Raw genomic sequence first — 16,968 nt, 5'->3', positions numbered from 1 at the left:
GTACGTTAAGACAGGCAGAACTGTTTTGCTGTCCCAAATGTTGAGATTTGCAAAATAGGTTTTTACAAAGTACTAATCCCATTTGAAGAGTCGGCGGGCTTTTACTCACTCCCAGGGATTGCAAATCGATAAAGATTAACAATTTGGAAGGGAGTGGGTTGTAGTCATCATTTCAAAACAGTGAATCTGAATGAGACGCATACTTTTTTATCAACCGTAATCCAGTCGCGACACACTGAAACATTATGGACTTCCGAGTTATAGAGATCAGGCAGTCACAAAAGGGAGGGTGTTATCAAAGACTCTTTCCCTTTTATTAATTAAAAAATAAAACAAAAGTGATCCTCTGGACCACCAACAACTTTGACAACAGCTCCGATTCCATTAAGGAAAACTGGCTGCATTGGAAAAAAAAAAGTTTTACTTTATTTAAATGTGATCCAAAGACATGGTGGATTGCTAATCTTAGCAGACTTAGATGGGATTGCCACCCACTCCAAAAGTGAATTTTGGGAAGCGACCTACTAGTTGGTTTGCAAAATACTACAGAGGTTACAAATATATTGGCTGCAATTTGCAACCTGTATTTTGTGACCAGTGTCTATACAACAGGCCTCTTGTCCACTTATCATTGGACAGCTGCAACACCATCCTGCTTCAACCCAGCCCACACATGCCATAATTTCTTAGAAGAAAACATTAACTCTGAGTTCAGAATAAATTATGAAGCTTCAAGGTAAATTCTTACGTTGGCTTTATTGTTCATATAGGGAACCGAATCAAAAACATGAAGTTCTCTCCTTCCTGATTAAGCACAGATATATGGATATCTTGCACAAAAATTTAACCTTGGAGCAAAAGTAGGTTTCACTGATTAGGAAAACATAGTAGCTTATTTTATTTGTGATGTGCAGTACTCAGGTTTGTGTTATAGATCATAAAATTGATAGAAGGGCCATGCTCTTCACTTTGCAAAATAGCGCTGTCAACTTCTCAGAGTCATTGTCAGCCACTATTCACAAGCTAAAAAGGGAAAAAAATGAAGTGAATTACCTTTAAGCAGACAGTAATATAACATTTGAAAAAGTAACCCTTCCGGAACTCTGGGATGCTCCAGAAGACAGAGTGTTATCCATTTAAAGTTCGCAGAAGTAAAAGGTAAGTAGTAAGTGCTTTAAATAAGGACTCCGGCATCATCAACTATCCATCCAGCCTTAATGAACATCTAGCAAAGTTATTTTTATTTAACCATTGAAACTGAAACTAAAACAAAAGTCTTAAGACAGCGATCCAGCATTGATTGAAATGCTTACAATAGCCACAGGAGTCCAACATATGTATTACTCTAAGACACACCCTAGCTCCAGTCAAACATTTTTGTTTTCTGGCATTTGTATAGTATTTACCAGCCATTCGTTTGGCATATTGAAAAGTGACACGCTAAACTTCCCGGAGAGATTACAGACTAGAGAAGAGGTGTCTGGCTGTAGTGTGACAAATAAAGGAAAAGTGGGATGAGGTGCAATAAGTCCTGACACATGGTCAGTTCCAAATACACATGATTTTTATTTATTTCTAAACGTAGGTGTGTAGAATACATTCTGAACTGATGCGTGTCCTAAGTGTAGCCCAGTAACATGTCAAAAGGCCATATACTCCTTGTTAAGAACTGTGATGCAGACTTCACAGAGCAATAGGCCTCAGTATATGGGACAACAGGTCCACCCAGAAACAGTGAAAGTTCAGACTCGTGAAACTGCCATTATCTTGTGTCCAATATTTACAAGGAAGAAATACAAAATGCATGTTCACCCAACTGAATCACTTTATCGGCTCTAGGGCTTAGCCAGAATTGGTCAGTAAACTCCTCCTTTAATGTGAAAGATAGTAAATGCTCCCCATAAAAATACACAATGATACGTGGCGTTGTAAATGTATCAACACTAATGTTGTTAGATTAAAAATTGTGATGACGTGAACTTCATGGATTAATTTAATTTACAGGGTTCGCTTCTATAAACAGATTTTACTTGGAGAGAAGCATTTTCTGATTGGAGACAGCCACCTTTCTGTCTCACAAATTTACTCAAGTCTTATGTTTGCTGATAATTTCCAGGATTAAATATTAGTGACAAAAACAGAGAACAAGCACTAGCTCAATTTAAATAATCTAAAAAATAATGAAGTTCCTACAAAATTAAAGGCCATAAAATGAACAGCGTCCATGATCAAGCAATCGGCATGGACTCCTCTCTTGAGTAACAGTAGAGGAGAAAGGGTCTGAGATGTCATAAAATACTTTGTGCTTTATTTTTGCTTCAAAATCACTGAGAGATCATCCCAGCTTATTTGGGTGGGAAAAGGATAATGGTTTATTGACGACTGAATGATTCAGTTTGAAGTAAATTAAGGTGGAAAGCCAATTGTGGCATTACTATGAAGGCAGTTGAAGTTTGGGCCATTAAGGAACTTACTTCAAAATAAGGTGGGCCCTTTTTTTATTTAAACTATAGCATGCATTAACTCACTGCTATGTTTAATTTGCAAACCTCTTCCTTAAACTCCAAACAGGATGATCAAGAGGCACAAACAGAAACCTCTCCCTTCAAGTATATTCCAGGAAACATGCCAAAACAAGCAGATGTATAAAATCAAAAATAGCGGACACAGTGAGTCACCAACTGCATTTCATTTATATAAACAAATTCTCACATTGCCCTTCAAAATGGAGAACATTTATTCGTGTCTTGTTTCGAATATCTCATGCTACCATACAGTAAGTTCTGAAGGTCAGACAAGAGGCATTAAGGACTATTTCTTTCTGGTTTTATTGCATAGACAGGCATAATTCCTGTCTTTATGGAGTATACATTCAACCCACTTCAATGTACATAACCAAGCTGACTAAAAAGCATGACAATTAGGTGCAAAATGTTCAGACTAAAAGCACGCAAGCAAATTCAATTCAAGGAATGTTAAGCAGCAAGTCAGCGAGTTTTGGTAATCTCACATGCAGCAACATAGACTTTACTGAATCGCAAAATCTAACTACACAGCTTAACTTCCATTGCCCTTCTTACCAGAATCGTACAGTAGCAGCACATTTCACAGCCCGAGTCTTAGAAAAACACTTTCTCAAGTGCCCAAAAAGTCCAGTTCTCGGGTAACATGCCTGTTGTGTCGAAATAAGCGGACTTGTACAGGTAAGCAGGATTCCAATAAGTTTATTCATCAACCCTGAAATACCTCTGCAATTTCTCAATGCCAGCCGCAACTGCATTAACCCTCTACCTACAACTCGATAAAAAATTCCAAGCGGTTATGACCTCACACACTAAAAGCTAATGGAATGCATCCGATACGCTGTGACACTTAAAGCATTCTAATATCCAGCACTACACATACCCCTTACCTTTAAAAGGATATACTTACACGTTACTATCTAAAATGAAAGTTAAATATCAGCCTAAATCGTAATTTGTAATCTCCTAGCATCCATAAAAAACATCCGACAGAATGTTGACCGTGAAAATAATATTTACATTCAGCTCAATTGATAATCTCTGAAGCTCGTGCTATAGGTTAATCCAGTAAGTCATTATAAAACAATAATTTAATTTGCATAGTAATTTGACTGTGCTACCAGCACAGCTCATTGTAGGCTGTTCATTTCTGGAATACAATCAACATTACTCTCTAACGTAGCACCATATCTATGGGTGTCTTGAGTAACCACACTACCAGATGCAATGGTTAGAATAGGTTCCTTCGATGTTTCATAATCATCCCATAACCAACTCCATGATCCTTCACGGTCCAAACTTTCTCTTCCTGGAATAGGTTTTCGGCAACGAGCAATGCAGTTCATATGCCACACTTTTCCATCACTCAATATTGCTGAATGTTTTCAACACTCTAAGGGTCAGATGTATCAACCATTTTTTTAGTTCGCAAACTGGCAGATTTACAGAATCTGCCCGTTTGCTTACGCAAAAATTGCTTTTCCAATGCAGCAAACCTAATTTTGACTCGGTAACCGGTTAACGAATCATAAAATGGGTTTGCGATTCGGTATTAGGAAGGGGCGTGTTTAGGGCGACCCTTCCTAATACTGAATCGCATCGGTATGTATGAATGCTTTGTGACTGCGGTCGCAAAACATTCGCATTTTACCACCTACTTCAAGTAGGTGGTAACCCATTTGCAAGTGGGAAGGGTTTGCTTCAGAGAGGTAGGTAACAGAAGTCTGAAATTCTTCTAGACACACGCTACAGTGATCACTCCTGTATTTCGAGATCGATCACTTCTTACATTTTTACCTTGCACAACTTCTCATCACAGAAGGGACAGGAAAAGTGACTATCCAAATTCCCTGTCATCATCTTCTTGTGAGGAACCTTTGTTTTGATTTATGATGACCCATTTTAATCCTCGACGCCTCACGTCCATGTTCCGTTAGCCATGACCGCAAGATAGCGTGTGTTAGGTTAGGTTATGTGTATTTGTAGAGCGCATTACGCACCCCGCTGAAGGCAGGAGCTCGAGGTCAGGGCAGAGATTCGGTGAGGAGCCAGGTTTGAGTTTGCTGCTAAATTGAAGAACGGACCAGGTGGCTCTGATACGCAGGGGAAGGTTGCTTCAGACTTTGGATGCAAGGTAGGAAAAGGCATGATGATCACTAAATCTGGTTCTGCATAAGCAGGGGTGGGTGTAAGTAGGAGTCCAGCCCATTAGAGGTGCCTGGTAGGTTTGTAGAAGTTTACACAGTTGTTGAGGTAAGTAGGGCCAGTGCTGTGCAAGGATTCCTATGTGTGCATGAGGAGTCTGAAGAGTCCTTTTTTGTGGACTGGGAACCAGAGGAGTTCTTTGGTGTGGGGTGAGGTAGGTGCCTGGGGTAGTTTGAGTGTGAATTTGGCTGCTGAGTTTTGTATGTCTGGAGTCTTCTGGTTAGTTGTGTGTCAATTCCAACTGAGTGCGTTGCTGTAGTCCAGCTGGCTAAGGATGATGGTTTGAGTGACAGGTCTGCGAGTGTTGGGCGGGAACCATTTGAAAATCCTTTTTAGTATTGAAAATCTTTTTTAGTATTCGGAGTGTGTTGAAGCAAGAGGCGGAGACTGCATTCACTTGGCCAGCCCTAGTGGACAGATTGTGGATTACTATTCCAAGGTTCTTTCTGTGGGTAGCAAGGTAAGGTGCAGGTCCAAATTCAGTAAGCCACCCGGGGAGTCCCAAAGCAAGGTGTCTTTGTCGAAGACTACTACCTCTGCTTTTTATGTGCTGAGTGCTGAGCTTGAGGCAATTGGTTTTCATCCTCTTTGTCATTGAGGTGGAGAAGTTTGTCCGGTTGTTCGTTGTCTTGTCGGAGATGAAGCAGATGAGCTGGATGCACTCTGAGCAGGATAAAACGAAGACTTTGTAGGCGCAAATTACGCTAGTGAGTGGGGTCATGTAGGCGTTGAACATTGGTTGGGACTAAGCAATGATCCTTGTGGAACAAAGAAGATAAGGCTGGTGGCAGTTTGAGGTGAAGGAGCCAGGCAGACCAACTGGGTGCAGTCAGTAAGGAAATAGCAGATCTAACGCAGCACAGGCCTCTTGAATGCCAGTTTTGTCCAGTTGTTGGCTGAGCATAGAGTGGAAAACAGTGTCAAAGGTGGTGGATAAGCCCAGCATGACTAGGACATCGATATCTACTCGGTTCATGATCATGACATTTGTGGCAGCAACGATGGCGGTCTCTGTGCTGTGATTGGCCTGAATCTGGTTTAAGTGGGGTCGAGGAGGTAGCTGTCGTTAAGGTGGGGGTTGGACATTTATGACTTTCGACAGGTAGGGTAGAAGGGAGATGGGCTGGTAGTATCACTGGGTCACCTTGAGGGTTTCTACGGGGGAGATGGGGGTTGGTCAAATCGTTCATGATCAGGTTGAGTGCTGTGCTGATAGGGTATAGTCCTCTTGTGAAGCGATGAGGTCAGGGGTTCGATGGTGCTCTGGGGTGTATGGACTGCACGTTGTAGCAGCTACTGGAGTGGTGAAGGTGGGCCAGGCATTCAGGGCGATCCTCTGGGTGTTGGAAGAACGGCCATGCAACAATGAGTAAAGGAAAGGATGGGAAAAGAGAAGGCTAGATGGTGTGTTTGGAGCGGTTGTCCTGTTGGAATCTCTGGAGCGGTTGTCCCGTTGGAATCTCAGGATTCATTATCAATTGATGGCACTAAATTTAAACACTTGAATATCACCCTCTTTCAAATAACTGGACTGAAAACTTGCAAGCAATGCTGCACCAACCTCGACTCAAAGTAAGAAACGTAGGAAATCATTGTTGAGTTAAATATACGCGTCAGCCTACAAATCAACATGGTTACAAAGGGTGTTCATTTTTAACTGTCAATCCGAAGGAAAATACTACTACTCTTCTGGACTTACCAGAGAGTAGAGTGGAGTTGACACAAGCCCTGTGGATGCTCGATCTTGCCTAACTTGAAGTGAAGTACAACATTTTTGCTATGAATGCCACCCCCAGACTACATAGGCTAAAACAATCCAGCAGCAACAATGTGTTTACATTTAAACATTTCTAAAACTACTCCACTGCCTTCAAGTGGAACAGAGAATCAAACATAAAACTGCCTACATCATGCACCAAACTTATTAGGGGACATATGCTAACCATCTTCATAACCTTATCCAAATCAGAAGCTTCCAATGAGCCTCCTCTCCCCTTAGCCAAAAACAATGCTTCAAAAAGGCAGAACAGAAGCAGTTTTTTTTTTTATAGATCCATGGTCCGAGACTATATGAGGCCAAACTGCGTTGCTTGGTTCCTAAAAACCGTCCACTACAGAAGCCTTTGAAAATTAGACAATTCTGGCCAAGTCCTTAAGTGAATGAGGAAAAATGCCAAAATCAAGGCCAGCACGGCATTAGGCAGGACTCTATCTCTACCCTTAATGTTGTTATGTGTTTTACCCGAGCCCTATGAAATGGCCAAGGTGATACGGAGGGTATACAACTCACAAATAAAACTGCCATCTTCCTTTTTATCTTCTGCACAGATTTCCTTTATGGCCCTCACTTCGAGCACTTAGCGAAATGTGATATTCAGTCTCAAAGATATTCGACATCTTAGAGGTAAAAAAACAATGAAATGCTGAAATATCATAAGAGCACTTTGAAAAACCCTGAAAGTGTCAAACGCTGCCAGAGATGGTATTCAAAGATCCGCATTTTAGCTTTTACAAAGACATGATTTACTCCGAAGGTCGGGCAGCATCCATTATCAGATCAAGTCTGTTAATAAACTGCTCGAGGGGAGCTTTCTCGTTTCAATGCCTAAACCTTTACAGATTTGGATTTGCTTCATATTCTTCGGCTCCAGGGATGGCGACAAACCCACAAAATCTCAGCAGAGATCCAGCAAATTGAACCAAGACCTATCCTTTCAATTTAAAGAACAATACCACTTTTTTTGCTAAAACTGAAACGGCATTCTGACAATATAAGGGAGACTAAAGTATTTCAAAATTCAGTTTTGCATTTTTGGAACTGAACTGTTTTTTTCACTTTTGGCAAGACAGACGAAGTACGCATAAGCCGTAAACAGCGACGTTGCCAACTTTAATGGGCACTAGTCCAAAAGAAAGAAAACAACTGTTAAAACCATGGATTCCTACTTAACAACAGACATCATGTTTCTCACTGCCTCACCTCGATGTGAAGGTAAAGAGCGTTTGAGCTGTATGTAACCGTTGTCCCTGGAGAGCAATCATGCTTGTGTTTACGAGAAAATATTAGTACATCAGGACTGCTGCACTCCAGGGAGCTGCAACTAAAGGAGAGGACCAGTGTTTCAGTTTAATTGAACAGGCTCAAAAAATTGACAGGTGCAGCTAAAAGCTGGCAAGTGGCCTTTGCGCTGTGAAATACAAAAAGGAGAATACATTTATAGACTCGAGGCTATTTAATTCATGTATCCTGTACAATTCACAGTGGATGTCTGATGTCATGGCAGGAGACATGCTCTCTTTAAATCTAGAGAAACAAGTATGTCTATTCATTAGCTTCCTTTGAATTTTAGGCCCAACGATTGAAAAGTCAATGGAACTCAAATGTCAGAAATTCAGACATCCTATGACTGACTGGAACATGAGACAACCAGGTAGAAGAGAGGCACAGCACGGATGGGAGCCAAATGCAGAGATTCTTTATAGTTCAATGTTGCCTGAAGAAGGCGGTGGAGTTGACTGTTGTGCCGCTATAAAGTTTTGATGATAAGAAGTTGCAATGTGTGGTGTGGAAATTCCAAATAACCCCAAATAGGTTACACTTGTGTGACACTATCTCCCAGACACCACTGCACCCCAAGTGAGGCACAAAGCCCACTGTGGCATACGACATTCCAAATGTCCGAAGGAGGTGTGAAAAGTAATTTTGGTAAGCACATCATAAATTAAGTTTGATGAATATTTGTGCTCCCTGGATCGATTCTAAAATGTCTTTATTAAGAGAATAAGGGATACCAAAGTTTGACTGCAATATGATTTAACCCACTTTTATCTGCGCAAGGGCCTAGATTCTAAGTCCTTCTTTGAAATAAAAAATGAAGGAGCCCCGAGGAAGGTAAATTGAATCATTTTCCAAACCGTCCTATAAGTAGGCCTGAAGACTCCTTCTCGTTTTCAGAAAGGGAACAAATATGCCCAAATTGTACCACCAAATCAGGTTCAGTTTGTATGGTGCTATTATAGTCCCTATGAGGAGGAAGCAATCAGAACTTGGGCTTAACAAAAACTGTAGCATATGCTTGGTTCTTGCATGGGACAAAAGAGAGATTAGCTACAGTAAGGTTTGAAATTATAGAGGAATCTTTTATCTCTCCAATAGATGGCCAGTAAGCTTCAGAAGCATAAAAATGGTCATGGAAAAATTGGGATGATGATGATGATTTTGCTCTCGTAGCCCAAATGACATTTAGATTTTGCCTCTTTAATCAAGGAATCCTCAAAATCACAGCATCATCAGGAGATGCTACCATGCAGCGGCCCAGAGGGGTGGGGGGCTTTGCCTTGACGGACTTAGAGGCCTACTACCACGCAGCGCAATTACAATGGTTCACCAAATGGGTGGCAAGCCGAACCAGACACCGGGAGGAACCTGAAGGGCCGGACCCTCCCTTGTAGCTGCGCTCCCGGGTGCTCCTCCGCTTGCCCATGGGGAATAGAATGGCCCAGTCTGAAATACAGGCGGTATGCCAGTGTTGGAACAGACTGGCTAGGCGAGCGCGTGCGTGTTTCCCCCACGCTCCGGAGATCTCACTGACGATGTGTGAGGCTTTACCGCACAGTGGGGACTGGGGCAGGCTGCGGGACTGGGAAGATGAAGGGATCACTACTATGGGGGACCTGTTTGAGGATGGTAACCTTTTAACAACCTATTGGAGCGCTGGGGCCTGCCAAGGGGGACTTTCTTCTTCATGCCACACTGACAGCAGCCATTAGAAAACATTGGTGTAAGGGGATGGCGGAACCTGAGACTTCTCTAGCCTGCCAATATGTTGTAATTGCGACAGGAACCTTTAAGGCGGTCACGTGCCTCTACAGGAGGATCACCTGCAGCCTGAAACAGCCCCGGACGTCCCTGCGACTCAAGTGGGAAGAGGATTTGGGTGTACCCATTGAGGAGAAGCCATGGGGGAACTTGGTAAAAAGGGCCTGGAAGTGCTCTAGGAATGCACGCTTTCTGCTGAGCCACTTCTATGTGTTGCATAGGGCATTCCTCACCCTGGGCAAGGTGAATGAATACTTCGGGGGCTCGACAGCATGTCCACGGTGTAACCTGGAGGGAGCGGGGTTCCTCCATATGCTTTGGGACTGCCCACATCTGGGAGAGTACTGGAGAGGGGTGACATCTGAACTGGCAGCAGCGACGGACAGAGGGGTGGCATTGATACCAGGATGTTGCTTATTACATTGGTTCCCGCATACTGCCAAGACCAAAGTCACTAACAAGTTTATAGACCTGGGGCTGGTGTTGGCCCAAAGGGAGATTACCGGACACTGGATGGCAAGAATGGCCCCTGCGTAGGGCGATGGTCCAGGGAGTTAGTGAAATGGGTAGAGGCAGAGGGGAATTGCAGATTGCGAATGGCTAGGCGAACTGGGAGCAACAAGGCCCTGAGACAGCGTGCGCATGGGTAGCATTGGTGGAGCTGGTGAAGCACCCAACGGCCAACACTGATGGCACTCCTGACCAGAGGGACTCTGCAGCATACAACTGACTTAGGGAGGTACTGATAGATTAGAGAGCTGAGCGCAGATCGGGCGGGATGACCCTGAGAGAGCATCTGTCCCTGACACCCAAACTTGAGGTCTGGGATATATAGGATACAGAACGGCACAGTCCTACTCGCAGATCCATCTGCTTAACATTGTTAACCCTTTTTTCTAAAACAACAGTGGTCCCATGCAAAATTACAGTTCAAAGAAATAGAAAAATAGGAAAGGTTTTAAGGCAAACTAAAGTTTTTCTGTTTACACATTCATTGCACAGAAAATATCGAATAGCACCATTACATCAAATTAAACAACCAAATATGTTTGTATAAGGTGCATGAGCAAGTCGACGGCGTTTCGGTTCCCCTAAAGGGTAATGGGAACCATCATCAGGACAAATAAATAATTGCCTTATTACACTAAACCTCAAATTGCCTAAAAGAAAAGAAAATAGGGATAAATAAGAAAAGTACAATTTTTAAGAACAAGGCATTAATAATTAGACAATACAATGGAGTGACTCTTTGTGCAGGGTGCTAAAAACTTTCTTTATGCCGGGTGAAAATATCGCGTTGTTTCTATAGGTGGGGTGGTGGTGGCAACGTTAGTTTGCCTTAAAACCTTTCCTATTTTTCTTCAACTGTAATCACCCCGCTAGTGTTGGGCACAGGCTTGTGTACCTCACAGGGGCATTGTGGAAGGTATTCTTGTTTTATTCTGGATATTTGTTTATTAAGTAAACTTGAAGGACCTCTGTCCGGCTGGACATGTCACTCCAAAACATAGATTTGATTTCGTCTATGTTTATTGGTGTTGAACTGTAATTTTGCATGGGACCACTGTTGTTTTAGAAAATTGCTCCCAGAGGTCCCTAGCTGACTGAATTGGGGTCCCTTGTTGTTATAAAAAATAACATTGTTAACCCAGCGTCATGCCGGGGGGTTAGTTGAGGTTGGGGGAGTTACTTTATATAGCTGATGACCGGGGAGACTCCAACTAGTAGACCTTACTAATTCATATTGCAGGACGGCGGATGGGGAACGGGGGGATACCTCAATTTTAGGCCACATCACCTCACGTCAGAAGGGACTTTTTACAGATGACGATGCGAAGAGGTGGAAATATAGTATCCTGCAAAGCCCTATTTCTGATTTCCGATGTGTAAATTCGCAGCCCTACTCGGGGCATTTATTGTACCGTGTTCTTTAAAAAAAAAAAAAAAAAAAATGTTAATCTCAAAATCATTAGGAGATGCTGTTCTATAAAAAGAAAGTACATCTGAATGATCTCCAAAGGAGTCCTATATAGGTAATGATACCCCCTTTACTAGCCTGGAGCCAATGATCAACTCGGTTTCCTTATTGCTCTCTCTTGAGTTAGCCTCGTCTGTTACGCCGAGGGCATATTCAACTGGTACAAATACCTGAAAATGATCCTGCGGCAGGGGGTGGGATGAATAGTATATAAGTTAAATGTTAATCTGTCTACAGGGAATTGAGGTAAGTAAATGTGACTGTGGTTGGTGAATGGATGCTCTGTTGACATATTTGTTTTGTGTAAACTTTAACAGAGAATGTAAAATAAAGTACATAGAATTATGTTTATTCCAGGCGAAAGCACTTTGTTGCAATAGTTGAAAAAAAAAAGCATAAAACACAGATTTGTTTTTTTTTTTTAACCATTTTGGAATTTTTGGGTAACTGCCACTTCTTCTACCGGATGTCAGTCTTCCTTTGGGGCACTTTGGAATGCCATCTTTCCTGGGGTATATTAACCAGCCGCCCCCAGTATTTTCTGCATCTGCTCTCATAATGCTTTTAGGTGCTTGAAAACATTGGCAATAATTACTTGAGGTCTCCTGGCGTTGCCGCTAAAGTTGTTGGGATGGCATAGGTAAAAAAAAAACTTCCACTATGTTTAACAGATATTCTTACCACCTTTGCCAGTTCCCAAATGGCCCAAATTGCCCCATCTATAAGTGTAGTGTTTGCCACAATCACGGCCCGGTCGTGACATCACAACCCTTCGGCTGCACTTCCGGCTGACGCGGTGGCCCACTGCTGCCATGGACACTAGGGCAATCCTATACATAAAAAAATCACGGGAGTGGGCTCAGGGCTGGGTCCCACAGGTGCCTGAGCCTAATTTCGGTCTCCCTTAGAGGAGGAGCTCAGTTCCACAATCTCTTATAACAAATACAGGTAAGCAATGTCAGTCAGTAAGGCCCCAAAAAGCGTGTCCCTATATAATTTCCATACACCCATATACCTTAAAAGTAATGAAATAAATCACACAAGGACAGGGTGCAACCGCTTAAATGTACAAGATGAAACCCGGAAGAAAAATGTGTAAAGGAAGAACCGTGTAAACTGCACAAGTGATTCAGCTGTTGTGTGTGAGGGATGCTCTCTCTGCAGGAAGGCTCAGTGAGGCAAATACCGACGCAGCGCTCTGAAGATCACAGTTCGAATCCCAAAAAGGCCGGCTCAACCTTTCCCTGTCTGAGGGCGGTGAACTGAATACACTTTACTAGAATGATAGTAACATCCGTTATTTACAGCACTTAGAAAAACAGTAGCTGCTACACAGAATGCCTAACTGATCCGTTTGATATTTATATGTCCTGATGCTTACCATAAAGGATACTTCCGAGCTGCCTACATAGAGAGCCGTCCTAACAGAATTTTCCACACAACTGTATGTTGTGTCCTATCATTTTAAGCACTTTTCAAGCATTTCATTCCCCGTTTTTTAATTGGTACACAGATATTTGATTCAGTTAGGAACAACAAACCAGAGGAAGCATGCACTCGACACACAGGAGAGACCCCATTTGTAGATAGCATGAGATACACAGCTTTAAAAACATCCAGGGGCCAAAACAAACACACGAGGCTAGCCATCACCTGGCCTATTTAGCTGCAGTTTAGAACATATCAGAACACAGCCGGAAATATTGTTGTTTATTCCCACCACTGTAAGCAACTTTCGGACACCTGGCAGCAATAGAGCTTCTGTCCGATCCTGCTCCCACACATACACCTCACACTGTACGATACTTTAAAGCCGTCGTGCCCAGCTTCGTCTTTATGAGTAATAACTCATAAATTCCCTATATGGTTTTGGAACATATTATACTTTGATGGGAGGGTGAGGCTTAATAAGAGGTAGGATGTGTAAATAAAAGCGCGCATGCCTCGCACTGAAAGTTTAAATAAAATAAAAAAGGCGTGCAGGCGGCAACATTAGGGACGTCAGAGAGAGAGGCGAGGGGTGCACACGCGAGTGGTGCGTGCGCGCTTGGGAGAGCAGTCTTCACTTTTTCAAGCACTTCACTTGCGGCACACCGCTGCTCGCTCCCGCAAGGTGGATACCGCCACAATCACGAGTGCAGTGCTTGAAAAAGTGAAGAGCGACGACTAAAGGCCCTCCTATGCAGCGCATGCGCGCTGTGTAGGCGAGACCTAAAAACTACACCATGACAGACCCTGAACTTTCCGAGATGTCCCCCGCTTCCCCCAGGCTCCCCAACAGGTGTTCACAAGTCAACAACACATGTCCACCAAACGAAGAAACATCACAACATGTAGATAGCCCCAGCAAGTCCACTTCCTCATGCAGGGAGCAAGGATACTCCAGCTGCCAAATACGACACAGAAAATGAAAACAGGCCCATTTCAGACAGAAAAGGAAAGACAAGAGCACTGTCAGAATGACAGTGCAACTGCTCCCACCAAGCACACAGCCCAGTACAGACCAAGAACACAGAGGAAAAAGATCAAAACTGGAAAACACATTGTCAACCGCGTGTGACATTGAAAAGAGTTCGGTCAACAGGGACCTTCCTTCTGGTGATTCGATTCAAATACAATGCCCAACTGCAAAAAAAAGGCAGTGGGGTATAAGGTACCAGCGAATCCAACAAGGAGGCCACACCACACTGAGTAGACCTTGCCAGAAAAGGCAATGGGGCAACAAGGATGCACATGGAAGAGAAAACCTAATGTAACTTTTAGGAGCGAAGAAAGACACTCACAGGAACATGGTGCAACATTCAAACAAAACTTTGATTAACAACCAAACAGGACCCAGAACAGTGGGGTCCTTCCCCAGCGTGGAGGAAAGCACACTGTCTAAAACTTCAAACAGCTAGGTCACAACATGCATATATAAAGCACATTCTTGAACGAACAGTAGGAACAAGGCCAACAAGACAAACAATTCAGCTGGCAAGAGAAATAGATAAACAAAAAACATTTTGCATCACATAAGTAGAAATAGTAATATGGGAAGGGGAAGACCTGAACTAGCACACCTGCCCCACACACTGGTATATAATACAAGGACTGGCCCTTGATGAACCAAAAAACTCTGCCTCTTAGAACTGGCACGCAGGACAAATTACTCCTCCAGAACTGCTGGAGGCATCTGCTGAATTAAACAACTCCAGGCAAGAAGAGGTCTCTACACGGAAGAGAACAGTAAAAGTGAAAATTCAATAGGCAGCCTGAATCTCCTAAGAGATTCTTGGGGCCACAAACGGGCAAGGTGACAAGTGACACATTTTGAACCCATGTACCTGAAAAACATGAGCTGAATAAAGGCCAGATTGGAGAACCTATCTTGTGGGTCTAAGCTTATCAGGCACCACAGCTGCAAAGAAACAGCCTTCTTGAACTGGAAGGAGCGAAACCACCAGCTCTCCCATCTCCAAAACACAGTGAAGTACGTGGCCCACAATCAGATCTCACTGCACGAATCGAGGGTGATGCCCCTTGTAAAAAAAAGAAAAATAACCTAAGTAACTTCCCGCCCCACCCCCCTAACACATCAACACAATGCCACTCCTCAGGGACATGAGAGGAGGAAGAAGTAAGGGAAGTGTCGCTGGACCGGAGTACCAAAGAGAGAGACCACAGCAAGTCCTCTTTCATGGATGAAGAAGAAAAAAAGATTTGTACCCTCCTCAGACGACACTAGAGTGCAATCTGGAGACACTAGAGTGCAGTCTGGTGAAGCTGGAGACAGAATTGTTGATGGATATCCTACAGTAAATTGTTGATGGATATCCTACAGTGTAGGATATCCATCAACAATTCTGCCTCCAGCTTCACCATGAGAGGGATAATTCCTAGGCCTGGGTGGTGAACTCAGATCTGTTCATAGAGTTTTCTGCACTCCGCGCAGCTTACGGAGTACAGAAAACTCTGCTTCGCGTAGTGCAGCGGAGCGCTTTTCCCGCTCGCATATGGTAAGTTCGCAAGCGTGAGCTGGCACTCGGGTAGAATTAAGACCAGCGCGAACGGCAGTTCGCACTGCACTCCGCCACTTGTGGAACTCCGCAGAGTTTTTTGTCACTTCACGGAGTTCTGTGTAGCAAAACTCAGTGAACTATGCCCAGGCCTGATAATTCCATCACATAAGTTGTCTTACTGAAGGCAGAATTGAAGGCTAGGTTGTCCTTCAAAGAGAGATCTCAAGACCAATTTAAGTTGAAATCGCACTCCGCTCAAACCATGGACAGTAGAAATCCAAGCAAAACCCCTTCAGTGCCAGGGGAATTGACAAAGTCTCCCGCATCCCCAACAGCAGGCGAGAATGTGACACTAACAGGTCATGCCTTAAAGTTGGATTGGAGACAACAGAAGACCCTGAATGGTGGGACCCAGGAAGCGCGTCTAGAAGGGTATTATCATCCACACAAATCTCGGATGAATGGTTGCATCATTCAGAGCAGCACCAATGAAGACGCAAAGCAGGGAGGGGAGGACCGCATTATGCCTGGCACTGAAGAAACCAACAAGGCCTTCGTTTGAAAGATATGAAGACTCGGAGGCTTGAAGGCGTACAAAGGGGGGGGGGGGGCGGTGACTGAGGTCTGAAAGCAGTAAACAAGACCTGGGTAAACAAGACCTCTGAGAGAGATCAAACTCAGGTGGAAAAACTAAGGGCTCTGCCCAACTGAGCAGGAATGGAGTTTTAGGACGACATCAAGGCCAAATTCAGGGAACAGAACTACCGACAAAATACCTACATTGCGAGTGTGGAAGTAGGTTAAGTAGGTGGGGGTTTAGGACAGGCCTTCAATCAGATGCAGGCAAAATGGCAGCAAGACGTAGGTATTGACCAATGGGCTATCTTAAAGCCCCTTTGAGATCCGGAGGTAGAGGGAGCTGGCCCATTGACCTTCCAAGTCTTTTAAAGACACAAAAGGAAGATTAATACAAGACAAAGTTAAGCAGGAAGTCCACCGTGAGACTAGGTGCAAATCCAGCACTTAAACTCCAACCAGAAGTACAGAAAAAATACCAGGAGAGCAATGCAGATCCAAATCGAAGTGCACAGGAAAAACTAACTCACAAAGTGTGGGTGGCGCCTTATAGGTTCTCATCACGTCCGGAGGAAGGGCTGGAATGAAGATGAAGCCATTGCACCATCTTCTGGCCTGGGAGAGATACTTCAAGCTTCTTCTGAAAGGATAGCCTTTCTTACGTCAAAGTGCGAGTCACTACCCTTTCTCCAATAAACCCTCGGTCATTCTTTTAGATGCAACGTTCCTGGATGACACCAATAATCTCTTGCAGCACAAACTGGTAGCATGAATAATTCTGGCACACAGATGGAAATCTCCAGACAAGCCTTGGCTAGGTTTGCTGCATGATAAAATCTGCACATTTATCAACCATTGAAAAAAAGA

The 16,968-nt window shown here is 43.5% G+C and overlaps 1 protein-coding gene across 2 annotated transcripts in view; it reads right to left on the bottom strand.

Moving 5' to 3' along the window:
- The window catches only part of RNF19A (ring finger protein 19A, RBR E3 ubiquitin protein ligase), a 342,060-nt gene that overhangs the window by 259,890 nt on the left and 65,202 nt on the right, over window positions 1-16,968 (bottom strand). The gene's annotated exons all lie outside the window — the stretch shown is intronic.

This window comes from Lissotriton helveticus, chromosome 4_1, assembly GCF_964261635.1.
Source record: "Lissotriton helveticus chromosome 4_1, aLisHel1.1, whole genome shotgun sequence".
NCBI lineage: Eukaryota > Metazoa > Chordata > Amphibia > Caudata > Salamandridae > Lissotriton > Lissotriton helveticus.
The sequence above is the reverse complement of the archived record's forward strand: the minus strand, read 5'-3'. Positions and strand labels throughout refer to the sequence as shown.